This window comes from Mus caroli, unplaced genomic scaffold (assembly GCF_978045245.1).
Source record: "Mus caroli unplaced genomic scaffold, Mus_caroli_1 scaffold_3, whole genome shotgun sequence".
Lineage (NCBI taxonomy): Eukaryota > Metazoa > Chordata > Mammalia > Rodentia > Muridae > Mus > Mus caroli.
Genome location: NW_028227258.1, coordinates 76978291 through 76996439, shown reverse-complemented (window position 1 = coordinate 76996439; position 18149 = coordinate 76978291). Strand labels below are relative to the sequence as shown.

Genomic DNA, 18149 nt, shown 5'->3' with positions numbered 1-18149 from the left:
TGAGGAAGAGAAGGGATCTGCCAAACTTACGGTTTTTCTTTCACACTGACTAACTGTAGGCAAATGTTTGTGAAGGTTTGTATGAAGTTGCATTTTTTCCCCTCCTTTTGATTTTCTTCTGCCTCTCTCTGTCTCTGTTCTCCTGTGAAATCTCTGGTCCTCACATCTGCAGGGATGTGAGCTTAGATACAGTAAGCTCCCAGATGCAAGGATGTGGACAAAGTCCTCACTTAGACTCTCCGAACAGCCCCACAAGTGAAATCAGAATGAGCTCTGGCAGGCAGCACAAAGATCAGGATATCCCAGACACATCTGAGAGGTGACTGCCACCTGCTTTGCAGCATAGGCCTGTGTGATAGCTCTTCCTCATTCAGAAAGAAGGGAGAAGCAGGGGCTGTGGAATGTGAAGGCCCTGGCTCCCCTCTCTGCTGAGGCTATGGATTCCAGCTGCTGACAGCTGCACCTAGAGGAGCCCTTTACTATCTTGGCAGAGGGGATCTGGCTCCAGGCATTGGTGTAGTAAGATCTATTTCCAGCTGAGTTGACTTCACTGACAAGCGTGTGTCCCTAGGCTGCTGTGTCCCAGCTGGCAGATGAGGAATTTGTTCCTATGTCCCGACCTGGGAGATATCACTCTCTCAGAATGGTACATTTGGGGATAGCGGGTAGCTCTAAGAACTAAGTGGGAAGCAGTAATAAAAGCACACTTGGAGCCACATCCCCATGGCTCTGATGTCCTCAAGAGGGCCATGTGTCCTCTGCCCTCCATGCCCTTGGGAGGTTGACCTGACTGCTCTGGTCCCCTTGGCTGGTATATTAGTTAGCCTTCTGGTGATAAAACACCATGACTAAGAGCACCTTCTGAGAGAACCAGTTTATTCTGGCTTATGGTTAAGAGTCCATAATGGTGGAGTGTGGGAGCTAGTGGCAGGTGTAGCAGTTAGTGCAGGAAGCTGAGAGCTCACATCCTCAGTGCAAGCCCTTCCACTCTCAAATCCTTCCACTGTCAACACTTCCTCCAGCAAAGCCACACCCACAAAGCCTCCCCAAACAGGGCCACCAACTAGGGACCAAGTATGTTCATACTGAAATCAATAAGGTTCAAGCCACAACTTCTAAGGACTCCTTAGCATCAGGATAGCTTAGGACTTGATGGTACACACTCCAATACCAAGGCCTGGTCTTATGTGGAAGGCTGAAGCACTCGTATAAAGGCCATGTCCTGCATAACACCAGAGCAGACACATAGGTACATCACAGAAGATCCCTAAAAAAGTCCCAGTGTAGGGTCTGTAAGGATGACCTTAACAGAGGCACACTCTGCCTTCTTCCCCATACTCCCTACTTCTCTTGTGATTGACAGAACCAGGTGAGCATAATATTGAGGCAGTGAGCATTGTTGGGATGGCAGGAAGATGTTGGGTAAACTGGTAGATCTGGGACTGGAGTTTTAGTCTAGGCTTGGTCACTGGCCCCAATGTGCTAATTAGAGAGATGAGTAAGGGCGATAAACAAAAAGAGGAGACCAAATCAATGTGAAGGAACAGATGAAGGGAGTCGGATGGTTCAGATGCTGACATGAGCTTTAAGCAGCGGAAGAATAGGGCAGGGGACGGGTGAGATGGAAATAATTAAACTGCCCTGGTCAACTTGCCCTGGTATTGCCTGGCTGGTCATTGCCTCACTTCCGGTTCTGTAAGGTCATTGTCCCTAGAGTCCATGCGGCTGTTATCGCTTGGCCAGATCATCTGGCTCATTACAGATTTCATGTCTGCTCTGGTGTAGAAGCTCATCCCCATCTGGCGATGGTCTGTCCTGTGAGGTTTTGTGCCTCAGGAATCCAAGGTGACTGAAGATGATAACTCATTTCTCTTCTTGCGCCTTGGAGGGGGATGAGATAGGTTAGACGCATTCCTTTAGTGATTAATATGCCTATGTGCAGAGTTAGGTACCTCAGAGGGGAGGGGACATGCTCACAACAAGGGCAGAGAGCTTTTCTCTGTTCGTGCTTTGGCAGCACCTGAGAGTCTGTTAGAGAGCTGCTCCTGGCCACTGTTTGCTCCTTGTTCTGCACCAGAAACACCTTCTTTGGCTTGGTGGAGAGCCTCACACAGACACAAGGGGTGTTGGCCAAGCTTCTGGCAGTTAAAGAAACCCAGATGAAAGGTGAAGGGTGCTTCCTGGAGGTGTGCTTCTGGGGTCTCCTGCCTTTCTCCAGGGACCATTTCCCGCCTTCAAAGAGAATACAACAATCTTCAGAAGTGATTTCAACAGGGACTCAGACTGATGCCCAGTTGTCACTCCTGGATGGCCTGTTTGTTTGTTTTTTATCTATTGTGCCATGTCTCATGCATGGAAGCTCTTCCTAGACTTCCCGGAAGGCCATTTCCCGTCTTGCTGCCATTACTGTTACAGACAGTGGGAGGAAGGTCAATTTCCACCTGGGAACAACTAAGCCTGAGAGGTTGTTCTGTAGCAGAGACCCTGAATCTGCACATGCTAAGAGTTCACAGTTCCCTTTTGGGGTGTTTTGATTTGGCTGCGGAATGTCTCTCTTCAGGCCTAACATGTCTGAATACTTGGTCCCTAGGCAACGCTGCTGTTTTGAGAGGCTGTGGTACTTTGGGGAGGTGGGGCCTTGGCTGGAGGAAGTGGGTCACTGCAGGGGTGGGCTTTGCTTCTTAATGTTCTGAGATGGGAACAAGCATGTTCAGGTTCCCACTGCCACAGCCAGGAACAACTTCTGCTTTCTGACACCCCCCTACTCCCCATGCAATGGTTCACTGGTTAGTTTTGTCAACTTGATCCAAGCCTAGACATTTCTGGGAAGAGGGAATCTTAACTCCTCCATCAGGCTGGACCGTGGGTATGCCAGTAGGGCATGTTCTTGATTAATGATTGTTGTGAGAGGGCCCAGCCCATTGTGGGTAGTGCCACCCCTGGACAGCTGGTCCTGGTTGGTATAAGACAGTAGGTTGAGAACGTCATGGGGAACAAGCCAGTGAGCAGCACCCCTTCATGGTTCCTACCTCTGCTTCTGCTTCAGTTCCTGCCCTGACTTCCTTCAGTGATCAAGTGTGATTGGGATGTGTAAGCCAAATGACCCCTTTCTCTCCCCACCAACTCTCCAAGTTGCTTTTGATGATGGTGTTAACCACAGCAATAGACAGCAAACTAGAACACGCCATCCCGATGGACCTCACCCTCTAACTGGGAGTCAAAAGAAGTCCTCTTCCTTTGAGTTGGCTTTGCTAAGATATTTGCAGATAGAAAGAAGAGAAGTGATTGGCTCTCTAACCCAGCATCTGTGGTCCGTGTGTCTCCCATCTTGTTGTATAAAGCCGATGTCATTTACGTGCTAGCATGGATGGGTGGTCCCTTAGACCATGAAGACTTCCATACCTCAAGCTTGCTATGTTACCGCCTGCTTACTGTCTAGGTCCTGAGAAGAAATTATGAAATTGGGGGTTCCCAAGAATTTCACAACCTAGAAGTTACCTGTGCAACCTCCCAGTTTCTACACAAAGTCGAGAAGGCGAAACCACACAACCAGACTAGGACATCCCTTGACTCCCAACCCAAGCAGAAGGGCACTGAAGTCTTAAAGATTAAAAAAAAAAATGTTTGGGCATCTGGGGACACTTGTCATGGCCTCACACCATAGATGTGGGTATAGTTCTAGTGATCGTTCTGATTTTCCTGGCGTAATGCTCTTGGATTGAATTCCAGATTCAAATTCCCTTAAGTATAGTAAGTCAGGCTGTGTGTGTGTGTGTGTGTGTGTGTGTGTGTGTGGTGGTGGTGGTGGTGGCAGATCCTGAGGGTAGATTTACAAATCTGTCAAAAGTGATGGCCCCGTTAGGCAAGAGGTATATGTGGTGGTGGGGAAGTTCTGGGAGGAAGCATCAAGATGTTCCTAGGTTATTGGTTTAGACATTTGCACCACAAAGTGACTCTGTTTTCCTCTCCCACAGTTCTGTGTCTCACACAGAAACACGAGCTTGGAAAGTTTTAACAGATGAAATACCTTTGGGCAGAGTTTACTTTGTTGATACAATTTGGCTGTGTTCTGCTCTCAGTAAGCAGCTGGGCATTGATCCCATTAGCTGTGAGTTAGGGAAGTTTAGAGTCCCTCTTTTCTATCTCCTGAGTGGGGGGGAATCATCTGTGATTTCTACAAACTAAATTAACCTTGCCCTGATGAGAGAGGTTGTCTTTTCGAGTTTTGCCTTTGAACAAGTTCAGACTTATCCCAAGGAGCCATTTTAATCCATTCATTCAGTTGACAATATGTCATGAGTACGCGAGGCATGACGGGAATAGAAAGAATGAGATGAGGCCATTATCTAAGTCCACTGCGATTTAATTGAAAATATCTCATGTATCCAAGAATCCAAGGCAGAAAAAAAAAATATCTGAGCAATTTGATGGGAGGTCATTCTAAAGGGATATTTGGCTATAAGGGGGTAGGAGGAGGTGGGGACGGGCGTATGGGTATAGCTGTTAGCTGGAATTTCCTCTTGTCCCAAGGAGAAGCACCTTGGAATTGTGCCCCGGTTCCTCAGGAGTGGTGTGGGGTGCTGTTAAGGGCTTATAGGATGTGCTCCCGTAAAAACCATCTACAGAGTCTATTTCACTGGCTCTTGATCCTGACAAGCCTCTTACCTTCTGTGTCTTTTTCTTTGAGAGGGAGGTAAATGGAGGAGAAAGAGAGAAAACATTCTGTAGTAACTTAGATGGAGGCTGTCTGATCTGGGGTGGAAGGAGTTATCAGCTGGGCTGTCTGCAGCTGGAACTGCTTAACACGGGTTGTACCACAGACATGGTGGTGAGGCTTGGTAGGTTCTGAGTAGCCTGAAGGCTCAAATCCCAGAAAGATGAGGTAAGGTGGGGAACGCAGAGACTAGGACCTCTGTCAGGGTGCTGGTCTTTGTATATCCTGCTTTCTTTCTTCACCTAGGCCACTTCTCTTGAGTTCCTTAGAGCCAACTGCCTCTTCCATGACACCTTTAACCTATAGGGCAGCTGCTAAGAGACCCCATATTTGTGTTTACCCCAGTGCAACCCTCCCTGGTGAGTCTCCCAGGAGCCCACTAGCTCCCCTAGCGCAGGGGCACGTCCATCCTGTTTGTCCTCACTGTCCCACAACAACGCTGGACTTAGGCTTTGTGCTCATGAATATATGAAAGAATGTCAAATAAATGTCAGCCCATGATGGATGCCACTGGAAGAGGAGATGTAGCAATTCCTGTAACACTTCATGTGTTGGGGAGCCAGGCCAGCCATCTCCTGCACAGTGTCCTTAGTAACCATTGACCCCAAGGGGCGGTAAGTGCACCAGCAGCCTGTATTGGGCCTTTTTAGGCTCTTAGTTGGATTGCTTCTTCTCAATTTGCCACCTGGAGCCTTCTGATTGTGAACAGAAATCCTTAGATATTCATCAAACTCCCTGAGCCAAACCACTCTGTCCCAGCACACGACTTCCCATTGCCGGGTTCTGTGGACCTTCTCCAGAGTGTATTAAATTAAAAAGCACACACAGCGTGGCCTACACTCCCCTCTCCTGTGACCTCAACCCTGTGACTGGGAAAGTGTGACTCAGCCTCTGGGGAGAAAAACACTGCTGGTGTCACCAGCAGAAAGGAAGGCACCTCCGGGGCTGGCCCTGGGGATATTAATAAATCCATCAGATCCCATCATCTGTGCCACCCGCTCTCTTTTCTTTAGGGAATGAGAGTGTTCCAGGGCTTTAAAGTGGAGATAAAACAACCCATGATTCATGTCCCTGTCTTTCTGAAGAGTTTCCTTGAATAAGCTGCAATAACCTCTGCAGTTACTTGAAGGTTAAAACTATTCTTTACCCCAAAGGAGGAGAAGGCTTCATGCCTCCGTTCACTGCTGCCTTTTGCTCCTGAAACGAAGCGAAGATTTGCTGCACTTCTTATTCTTAGCAAGGGAATCTCTTCCTTACTCTCACCTTTCTGGTGACTTGAGAGGGGAAGAGGAAAGGTAGAGAGGGAGGAAGAGAGAGAAGAAGGAAAATAGAGAGGGGGAGAGGAAGGGAGGAGGCAGGGGAGGGAGGGAAAGAAGGAGAGAAAGGGAGAGGGAGAGGGGGAGAGCAGGGATCAGCTCACCTTATCCTTTAAGAAGACTTCAGGATCCCACACGATTCCACCTCCTTTTGATTTTCTTTATTGGATTATCAGATTTGAGCAGTTCAGATGCCAGGCTAGCGGCCTCATTATGCAAAGCTCGATCATGAGAGAAAAATACCTTGGATTATTGGACTATTTGGGCTGCCTGTCTAATCACAGAGAGTTGAGGGCTTTTTATTGTTGTTGTTTTGTTTGTTTGTTTGTTTTGTTTTGTTTTACAAAAGTGCTGCTTCTGTTTTCTTACATAAGCTTTGTATAGCTCTGAAGTGGAAGGTTCTAGTGGGTATCTGGTTTCTGTGGATTGGGATAAGAGCATTCAAAACCTTGAGGAGGCCCAGAAGGCTAAGAGAGACTCAACCCTGGTACCTGGGAAGCAAGAAAAAAAAAACAGCAACTGAGTGTTCCCATCTGGAGTGAAGATGTGAATAATAATGACTTCTCTTGTAGCTGTGACAAAATGTCCAAGGAAAGTGGCTTAAGGAAGGTTGATTTTGGCTCAGAGTTCAAGGGTCCAGCCCATCATGGTGGACAGGAGCTGGAGGTGGCTGGTCACACTGAATGTTGAGGTGGTGACTGAGTCAGGAATCAGAAATGGAGGAATGGCGCTCTGACACTGCAAAGTGAGCTTTCCCCCTTCTTAATGTAGTTTAGGCTCCAGGGCATGGAATGGCGTTGATCACAATTAAAATGGCTTTTCTCACCTCAATTAACCCAATCTAATCTAGATAATACTACACAGAAAAGCCAAGAGGCTTGTCCCTCCGATGATCCTAGATACTGTCACATTGGCAGACATTATTAAACATCACAGTGGTCTTTTGGGGGCATTGCAAGATATGGGGACTGCCGAATGTGTACCTGTGTTCCCAGCAGGACTCTGGGCAGGCTAATGGTGTTGAACTTTGTGCTGGAGGAGCACAAATATCCTTTAAAGCCTAAGGCAAAGGGAAGAGAAATTCTAGCTTTTGGAACCACCTGTAAGAGCAGGTCTTGAGGAGATTTTGAGGGAAGCAGTTTTCCCTGAAGGCTTTTGACTTGCATTCATTCCTTTGCAAACAGTTTTGTCCGTGGGCTGCTTAGCTCTCTGAAGGGGATTATTGTCCATCAGCTGTCTAAGAGAAGACATTAAGAAGCACTTCATAATGAGGTTCCCTTATCTTTAACACATCACCTGGCTGAGGTGAAGTGGATGCTGTTATCAGTTGTTATGATAAGTACTGGAGATGATCAACTAGTTCACAGTTTTGGGGATCTCAAGTTTAATCAGTTGACCACATTGCTTTGGGCTGGCATTGGCGTATTGTAGTGGAAGCACAAAGTAGAATAAAACTGCTTCTCTCATGACTGGATGTGCAAGTGAGGACTGTGCCATTTCCTTCAAGGCACTTGAGAATGTGATGTTAGAATCCAGCTGCTTCTCTTCCTTTTCACAGATGCTGACGGCCATCCTACTGAGCACCGGCTGAGTCTCTGGTGTGAAGACTGCCCAGTACCAGGATCTCTCACTTGGGAAGTGAGATTCCATCAAAGAAGGTATTTGATGCCACATCTTACTCTCCACCCTGGTCTCTGCCTCCTGCTGGGCATCAGAGGATCTGGCTGAAGGCTGTGCTGTGAAACTTTCCCATCCTCAGAAGGGTACAAAAAGGGAGACCCCACCTATGTCCTCTGGGCTCTGATCCCGTTCTTTAGAGACTCCACCATGCAGTCTGTTCTGAGGCCTGATGCCCCAAAGCCTCTGCCATGCTGTATGCCTGTCTATCCATGGCCTTGATAAGTTTTTCAATAAGTTTCCAATTCTCCAGGAAGCTGTCTCAGTGACCTCTGAAATCTTTCAGGTCATACTCTCAACAACATGAGGACCTCCTACTAGTCTCCACCTTCAGAACGTTCCTCTGCCCACATGGCTTTACTCAGTCAGGGGATCTAGCCTCTACCTCATGGGGTTTTGAGGGACACTCACATGCTGAGAAAACTTTCCCTATTTTAGGAGGCCCAGTGTGACCTGTGATGACTGGGGTGTCCCCACTTGAGGCTGCAGTCTCAACTTGTCATCGTCTTTCCTTCCGAGAGGAGGGCTTTTCTGCTTCCCAAACTAACTTGTGACTTTCCCAGCTTTAAATAATTCTCATAGGTCCCATTGCTGTTTGAATCATGAGGAGTGCCCTGCTAAGTCTGTTTTCTGTCTTAAAAAAATATAATTTGTAGACACTTGATTTTAAAATATACTATGGATTAGTTTATAGTAAAAAAAAAATTACCTAGGTCATTTCCTGTAGAGGCTACTACTCTTTGATGTTTGTCCAAAACCACACTATTTAGAAATGCATAAATATGTCTGACACACACACACACACACACACACACACACACACACACACACACACACAGAGCTCAAATTTTAAAAGTTATTCTTCTAACAAGGAAAAAAGCCTTCAGAACCATGTTGAATACATTCTATAATTTCTAGGCATGGTTTGGGGTGGGCAATGATAATCTTAGTCTTCAATTGAAATTATATCCTATATGGTATTTGGTAAAATATTCAGATAAAATCAGTTTAGGAAAGAAAGGGATTTTTAGGTCACAATTCCAGGTTACATTTCATCACTGTGAGAAAGTCAAGGTGACAAGAATTTGAAGCAGCTAACCATATCACATCCACAGTCATGAGCAGAGTACTTTCTAGAAGATGATGCCACCCACAGTGGGAGAGTCTGCTCATCTCAACATAATCAAGATATCCTGTGGGGCAGCGGACTGTGCACAGACAGCCTGGTCTCCAGTCGAGCAAAGGTCTGGAACCTCAGGGTCCTGATGGGTGGTGATTTCCACCTACATGGGACGGAAGGTGTTCGATCATGTCTCCTGGGACCTTGGCTCCTGTTGAAGTTACTACCCCCACAGCCCCCTGCAGGAGAGGTATGTGGCTATCAGTCACATAGGAGCAGCACCAAGCCTTCCCACATGCATAAGGTTTCCCCCAAGCTCTCAGTCCAAGCCAATGAGAGGTACCTGCTGTCGAACCCTGAATCACCCCCAGAACTGTATATAAATCCTATCCAGGGAATCAAAGGTGTGCGAGAACTACTCCTTCATCTGAGCCTTTTGTTCCTAGAGCTGTAACTCTTGGGAAGAGATCTGATCTTCCAAAGCCTGAGGCTTCACCTGAGGCTCCACTGCACTCCTCATTGGATAGTCGGCCTCTCAGCCCAGCCTGACCCCACTTAGTGCAGGCTCAGAGTTACTGAGTGACCTGGAAAACATGGCAGAGACTTCACCTCCCTGCCTGCACTCACTTCCCTTCACTGAAACTCTCATACCAGGCCTGGCCAGAGACTCTGTGGAAAGCCTTTGGCACTCAGGCCCACAGTAACCTTCATAGACAGGGCCACAGGTCAACCTGATCTACATAATCTCTCACCAATACACTTTTCCTAGGTTATTCTAGATTATGCCAAGTGGAAAACTAAAGCTAACCATAGCAATAGTCATAGAACACAAATTCATGTATATGTGCATACATATGTTATTGTACGTTTATGTAAAGGCCAGCATTATGTTGAGAATGCTGTCTTCCAAGCATGGCCATTGCCCTCGTGAACTATCAGCAGCTGTTATTACTTGAAGGAGACCTGTTCAAGATTGGGCCCATTAACTTTTCAGTGGAAGGGGAAAGGCTCATGAGGTCCTGTCCTTCATCAAGAATTTACAGACAACTAGACAATGAGAAGGAAGGGGGCTTCTGGACTCCGGCCTCTTCTCAATATGCATAGGTGGTTAATAGCTGCTAGGGAGAGAGACTCATGAAGCCACCCACACCCTTTGCTAAGAATAGTCTGGGATGGAGAGAGAAAATTTTCCTTCCGTTGTGCAGTTGTCCATGAGTTGCCCATATTCCTGTAAGTAAACTCTTTCCTATGCTTCTGTAACCAATTCTAATCAAATCCATCACTTCACCAGGCTAGACTTGAGTAGAATCATTTTAATTTTAGTCTGATTCCCTATCTGGAGTGAATAGAATATACCTTACTTTTTTTTGTTTTGTTTTGTTTTTGTGAGAGTTCTGGTTGTTATTTCCTTTTCCATTTTTTCCCATTTTGCTACACCAAGGATAGAATTCAGACCACATAATGCTAAGTAAGCAAAAATATTTTTCACTAGTTCCTAACTGCTGAAAAATTTGGAAGTTTCTCTGTCTTTTACTATCAAATATTAGAGTGGGTATCTTCATTAAGTTGTCAATATATATATATATATATATATGGTTATGAGATAACTTTGTACAGGTGAAATTGCTGGGTTAAAGGACACACTTTCAAGGTTGACACACACTGATGAATTTTACATCCTAAGCACATTATATTACACGGTGTTACCAAGGATTTGGGATTCTCTTTTGAGTTCTTAGCCTTGTTAATAAAAAGAATTTAGAAATAGACTCAAGAGGAAACTTGAAGACAATTTTATTAGGGTTGGAGAGAAAAATTAACAGAGCCGGCAAACTGCAAAGCTCAACAGATGCTGGGCAGGAGGATATGATAGAACATAAAGAGGAAAAGCCATGTCCTTCCCAGTTAGACTCGAGCAGCTGCATGGGAGAAGGTGAGGGAGGAACGCCTTCAGGAAATGAGAAAGCCGTACTCTCAGTGAAAGCATGCATATGCCTTTGATCCGTGTCTGTTAGGAATAGACAAGGGAAGGACAAGTCCTGAGTAACTTGGGAAGGAAACCCCTGCATGGGATAAGAGCTTCCGTGAAGGATGCAAAGTACAGCATCTCCACAAGGGGACGATTACTCCTCCCAGCGCCTTCGCATTTCTTCAGCTGAGTCAGATTTCCTGATGGTTGTCTCCTGGCCATGTGATTGACAGACCCAGCTAGATGAACTCTTCGGAGGAGAGACATAGCATAAGAACGATCTTATCCTTGGATCAAGCTAGAAAGTCACGTCTCCACTGAAGACCAGAGGTCAATTCTATTCTTTTGAGAGAAGGAAGTAACTTTCTCTTAATGAGTTTGTTGTATGGTGCTTTTCCCTAGGCTCAGGACAAGATGCCACTCTAGGCTTTGTCCCAGAGCTATGGCAACTGGTGTAGAACAATCCACTGGTAACCAGGTCTTCCCAAGGGAGTCAAGAGGCCTTGACTGGGATCCCAGTTGTTACTCTCTCCCCTGGATGCAGGTGATCTTGGGAAATACTAGACTTTATAAGAAGAAAGCAGGATTCTATAATGCAGTTTACATAAGGTCACCATCGACGATGGGGTGGGACTTTGTAATGATGCAGTGGTTTGGGGGTCACTTGTGTTCTTGTACATAACACCTCATATATGAAACCCCCCAAAACTCACTCTTATTGTGCTGGCCTGCAGTATAATCATACTTTAGTTTGTTAGTGCCCATATGGAGTGGTTGGATGTTTGTTTTCTCTTTCCAGGAAAAGTTAATGTCATAGGGCCTTAACAAAGCCCTTATAGCTCCACTTTCTTTTAAGGTTCAATCGATGCTTCCCTTTCTAGTGTTGCCAGGGAAACAGGAGGTGAGGGGCCAAAGCCAACCTTGAGTGTAGGACGTATCTTGAATGTCCACCAAAGTTACCAAATCTTATGTAGCTATATAACAGTCTAACTTCATGAACTGAGACTCTAAAATAACTTTGACTATGGGGCAAAGTTGATGATATAACCAATTAAAACCCTTGAGCATCCAGAAATTCAACTTCGAGGCCATTCTGTTAGCATGAGGAATTGATGCCTGGGCTCATGAAGAACTTCCAAGTAGGGGTGCCAACTCGGGAAAAAGAGGTAAGAAAGTGAAACTCCCTTCTGGCATCCCTGGCCTCTGACCAGACAAAAATCAAAGCCATTTTCAGCTTCTGGCCAAGGACAAGAATGAAACTATTAGCCTTGTGGGTCCTTTACCTTAAAGTGATGGGCAATTTCTATCCTCTGTTTTCATCAACTCACCACTTATGTCATGTCATGTCATGTCATGTCACCCCACCACTTATGTCATGTCATCTAAACAACGTGGTGCATGTCCTAGTTTGATCTCTGGTCTGGTGCTGTGATAAAACTTCTGACCCAAAGCAACTCAGTTCAGAAAGGAAGGGTTTATTACAGATGAAATAAATCTAGGAACGTGTGTGTGTGTGTGTGTGTGACCTTCACAGGCCTGCAGAGAGTCTGTTTATGGGACTCAAGAAAGCAGTTTGGTTCAGAATGCCTCAGTAGCCAGCATTGGTTCAAACTTCCAAAGTCTGACCCCCAAATGGCATATTCAAGCAGAAGACAATTTGGTAAAATCTTTTCTGATGTTAATTAACCCTACCGCAAGTGTACAACAAAACATTCATAAATCTTCGGGGGAACCAAAGGAAGCTGAATAAAAACTGGATGTGACTACATCATAGCTCTTTATAAAGTACATGTGGCACCTTCCATAAGTTCCATAGATTGGGAAAAACAAGCTTTTGATAAGGGTCTGGAAGAGGGTTTTGTGTGGTTTCTAGACACACAGACAGGGCAAAGGTCACCAGGTCAGAAAGCATGTCGACCTCCAGCCTTCTGGACAGATAACAGTTGGTCTTGCATTCCTTCCATTTAAGGTGCAACTCTGGGTTTAACATTCCAGATCCCCCTAATCTGTGAGCATAAAGATCTCCATCTAACTATAAAAGGACATTGCTCACTGGCTAGTTCCCTGTCTCTCTCTCTTAAACAATCCAGACCTGCTGCCTAGAGATGGTACCAGCCTCTCATACGAACCAAGCAAGACAATCCCTCACAGCCATGGTCATAGGCCACTCTTCTGTTAAGGTTGTCTCACATGACTCTAGGTTGTGCCAAGCTGATAATAAGAACTAACTGGATAGTACACTATTTAAGTTTTTGATCTCTCTATATTTGATATGTTTGATAAGTTACATTTTATTATCATTTTAAGTTCATTTATTCAGTTTGAAATAATATGAGTATATTCCCTGTTGGAAGCCATTCAGATTTCTTTCTCACGCACTATATTCTCATGATCTTTGTTTTTCTATGGACAATTGGCCTTTTTTTTCTTCCTGACTAGTAAGAGTTCTTTATTGCTGAGAAAATGAAACAATGATTCTTGCTATATAAGTTCATTTTTCTTCTAACAGTTTCTGTCTTATATTATCCCCCTCTCTATCTTATTACTTCATTGTATATTTGCATTATTTTATTTGTATGTAAAGGCCAAAGGAATAAAAGTCAGCATTGAGTGGACTATAAGTACGCAGTTTACAACATCAGAAGGCGGTTCCTCCTCTGGTCGGCTGCCAGGCGCTTGGTTTCTTTGCACCCTTGCTCGTTTGCTATTGGTTAATGTCCAGATTCCACAAAGGTCTTAAACTGAGGTTCACCAGCAGTTCTCAATTTGTCGGTTGTGGTCTCTTTGTCAAACATAGAGAGTCAAAATGGATTAACCTACAAACGGCAGCAATGCCCCTCCTAGACACCAGAGGCTAACGAAGAGCCTCACAGACCCCCTCAACATTGCAATCTATTATCAATGCTATTGCTTAGCCTCTAGAACAGTGGTTCTCAGCCCGTGGCTCGTGACTCCTTTGGCAAACCTCTGTCTCCAAAAGTATTTACATTGTGATTCATAGCAGTAGGAAAATTACAGTTCTGAAATAGCAATAAAAATAATTTTCTGGTTGGGGGTCACCATGTAAGGAGCTGCATTAAAGGGCTGACACCTTAGGAAGGTTGAGAACCACTCTCTTAACCTTTTCGATCTTCTCCAGAGTACAGATCACGCTTCGTCTAGACTCTCTAGACTCAACAGTGTGTGCCTGAAGTGGCTCTCTGGCCCCAGAGTCTTCCCTCTCTCCTAGGACTGATTTTCAGAGAAAGGAGCCCCGGGGGAGAAGTGGCTCCACTCCCCATTGATTTCTGTGAGGAACCCACCTCTCCAAGTCATGAAAAAAAAGTCCATTTGACTTAGCAAACATGGTAATGATTTGTGGGGAGCAGCAGAAATTACTCTGTAATTATGCATGATTGATGTGTGATTTTCTAATGAGCTTAAGTGAAGAAATCATCGTTTTGTGATAAATGCTTTATATCTTAAGATGCCAGCAACACATATCTAATAAATTCAATCAACCTGCTCTCGTTTCTTCAACATGTGCAATAGTCGTTTAACATGCTCGTGTTCCCCACTGCCTGACCGCTTCGGGTAATGGAAGACCCCAAAAGCTCCTGTCATAAACAGGGCCACAAAAACCTCATTGTGTTGGAACTCTTCTTAAGAGGCTCAGAAATGAATTTATTTTTAAATACATTTGCCTACTGTTGGCGTGCTAAGGCCTCCTTTTCAGAAAATGTTGCGTTTCTTGGAGTAGTTTGCCAAGTTGAGGACATTTGTCCCTGGGATGAGCGAGGGCATTTTGAGACCGCTATTTGAGCTTCTTACCATGTCCAGACAAGTTCAGAAAAACAGGACAGTGGTCAGAATATGCGTTTCTTTTCACTGAAGTTGTGATGAAGCGGCTGAAACAGAAAGTTTAGTGGCCTTCCTGGGTCACAGGGCAGCAGTGACAGAAGCCAGCATGAAGACCTTAGGGCATATTGATAAATGCATCAATTCAGGGCTCAGAGTCTGAGCTATCATGAATAACTAATACGACCTTACACATTCCTCTAAGCCTCAGTTTACTTGTCTGTCAAATAAAGATTGTCCCTACTTTGTTAGGAGTAAACTCAACAAAACACATAAACACCACCACTGCTAACACATAACAAATTTTTTAGCCAGCTATAGCTTGTTAAAAATTATTGATATTTTCAGTCACTGTTAAATACTGAAATTTATAGCTCCCAGGTGTTTCTCCAGTGCCCAAGAAAAGTAACTTTTATTCACCAGATGTAGTTGCTGTCTCGGAGGCTTACTGCTGAATAAGCTCACCCCTTCTAGTTCTTTCTTGAACTCTGGCTGGCTGGTTCAATTCAACTGTTCTGGCTCAAACTCTCCCCCAAGCTGCTTTCTCTCAGCTTTCCACTTGCTCAGCTCAGAAAAGCTGCCTCTGAAATCTATGATATGAACTGCAGTGGCTGCACAAACTGAGTGGAACCACAGGAACTCAACTGAACTCAACTGCATCCAGCGGACATGCACTGAACTGCACTGAACTGAACTCAAGTGAACTCCACTGCACTGCCTGAACTCGACTGAACTGCACCACTGAACTGCCCTCCACTCTTGGCTCACTCTGTGATGCTCTTACGTTTCCTCTTTCCTGTCTGTTCTCCTGAGAGCTGGGCCTATCTTATCTGAGACTCATTCTGTCAAATCTTTGTTTGATTCCTCACTTTGAGCCTAAATTAGATTGGGATTAAAGGAATGTGCTAAAGGTGTGTTTATATTCCAGCCAGAGCCATTAAAGGTGCATGGCATGTCTGTATCCCAGCCAGATTGCCTAGACTTAGGTCTTTGGATGTGATCCCTTGCCAACAGAGCTATGTTTCTGGATTAACATTCCTTTGTTTTTAAAAAGCAAAGAGGTTGCGTGCACTGAAAATAATACATACTTTTTTTCCTGCTGTGTGATTGCACACATGTGCATGTATGCCTGTGTGTGTGTGTGTGTGTGTGTGTGTGTGTGTGTGTGTGTGTGTGTGTAGAGGGGCTTGTCCTGAGTAGCTTTTCCTGAGTAGGTTGTTAATCCCTCAGTCAGTCCTTTTTTCACTTGAGTTGTATTAGAATTTGGGGTACAATAAACATAAGCTTAAATTGGTTTTCAGACTCATATCAAAATTAGCAACAGTAGATCAAGAGCTGGTAGCACATGCTACCATCTATATAGCCCTGGCTGCCCTGTGGTCTCTTGTAAAGGTGTTGTGTGTGACTGTGATAGGCATCCATTATTATTGTTATTATTTTTACACCATGTGACTCTACTCTTGGTCATGGCTGGTGTGACAAACATAGGTGCTTAACAAGGGCTAATTGATTAGACTGCCAAGTTACCAGGGGAAACTAGGCTGGGCCAATCATATTTCTTTATTTGTAACTTAAAAAACTACAGTTATGTAATTGGTGCCAAGAGATGGAGCTTGCTCCAAGAGACCAAGTGAGAGAAGTCTGAACAGAACTTACTAGAAGGGAGTGTGGGCAGTGGGCAGAGAGCTTTTGCCAGAGAAAGAGGCTGCAGTGAACTGGTCCCTTTCACGTGCTGCTCTGGCCACTGATGTTCCATAGTCTCCACACAGTTTCCCAGCCGTCCCCTGTCCTTGAGGCAGCTAGACAGGGGCAGCTCTTCCCATGCTCTTAAGTGTAGAGTGAGGTGCTGTCGGGTGGAGGAGGAATGACTGACGGAATGCAGGAACATCGATGTGGAAATCACCACTAATTTTTCTGCAAGAAACCTTGTCATCCTTTTATTTTATAAATAATAGGACAGACCTTGTAAATTGCAATGGTGCGCTTGGTTTCCGAACTGAAGTGAATAAAAAAAAGATGCAAATTCTCAAGGTATTTGATTCTAATAGAATTCAAAGAACTTAAACTTCCATTCAAATAGAGAACCCCATTGTCTGTTCAGACAATTGGTATGCTCATTGGTTCTTCCAAGGACATTAAATAAAGCTCATCTCAGTGTTCCTTTGTTGGCGTCTGCATAGATTTCACAGTGGCTAACATTCTCCCTAATAAAGAGACAGCCCCTCTTTTCCAATTTCTACCACTGCTGTGATAATTCTACAGTACCTTTCACTTGAACAGTCTTTCACCAAACAATGCATAGTGTGTATATTTAAGATACACAACGTGATGCTAAGGGGTACAGAGAGATAATATAATGCTTATTATAGCAAAGCAAATTAACTTAACTGGACTCACATAGTTAGCTGTTTCAATGTGTTTAAAGCAAGAACAAAGAAAACCTACTTATTAGGGACCATCCTGAGTACAGCCCAACACTCTTTACTTTAAAACTCAAGTTGTGCATTAGACTTCTAGAATATTGGTCCTCCATATATTCTACTTGTGTCTTTTGATCTTTGAGTCCCTGAAGGGTGCTCATTAAGTGCTTGCTGAATGCTTCTGCCATACCAAAGCTAGTAGCCCCTCAATAGGGCCAATGAGATGGCTCACTTAACAGAATTGCTACATAAACCTGATGACCTGAGTTCAGTCCCAAGAATCCACAGTGGAAGGAGAGGCTCCTCTTCCAAAAGTTGTCCTCTGACCTCCACACGTGTGCTGTGGCATGCACATGCCTGCATTCAGACACACAGGCCATACACACACACACACACACACACACACACACACACTAAATTAAAATGTAAATCTCCCCAAAAGTTTCAGTTCTTTTAAAAATATTTTTGTCCTTTTACATATTTATTTTTTGTTTAATCATCATTGTTACATGTGAAATACATATAAAAATATAAATACAACCTGCCGAGTCTGTTTGGTGCTGCTTATATGTACTTATTACTGAATAATCAGCTGGGGGGGTTGTGGTGGCTTGAATTAGCTGTCCCCCTTGTCTCGGGAATTTGAATATTTGGTTCCTAGTTTGGGGAGGATTAACAAGGTATGGTCTTTTCAGAGGAGGTATGTTGCCAGGAGGGGGGTAGGGTGGGCCTTGAGGTTTCAAAAGATACATGTCACTTCCAGTTAGCTCTCTCTGTTTCTTACTTGTGGATTAAGATGTAAGCTCCTAGCTGCCACTCCAGCCTGTCCCTCTGCAGCCATGTTCCTCGCCATAAAGGCAATGGGCTCTCACCCCTCTGGAACTGTACGTCTAAATGAACTCTTTTATACGTTGTTGCTTTAGTCATGGTGTTTTGTCACAGCAGCAGAAAAGTAACAAATACACGCTCCTCCCTGGGGAGGACTAATTCTCAGCTGTTATTAATTGCATAGAGCTCTTCAGTTAGGGGTGAACCCCTGTGAAATCTCCCCCATCCACACTGGCATGTTGACTTGTGCTGCCATTGTTAAGGTCTT

The 18149-nt window shown here is 44.7% G+C and overlaps 1 long non-coding RNA gene across 2 annotated transcripts in view; it reads left to right on the top strand.

The window, feature by feature from the left end:
* Window positions 1-1738: 1738 nt before the first annotated feature.
* LOC115030647 (uncharacterized) overlaps window positions 1739-18149 on the top strand; it is a 50403-nt gene continuing 33992 nt past the window's right edge. For both annotated transcript variants that reach the window (XR_003836248.2, XR_003836249.1), the window contains exons 1-2: window positions 1739-1845; window positions 7589-7688. This is a non-coding gene — a long non-coding RNA (uncharacterized LOC115030647). The remainder of the gene's footprint in view (window positions 1846-7588; window positions 7689-18149) is intronic.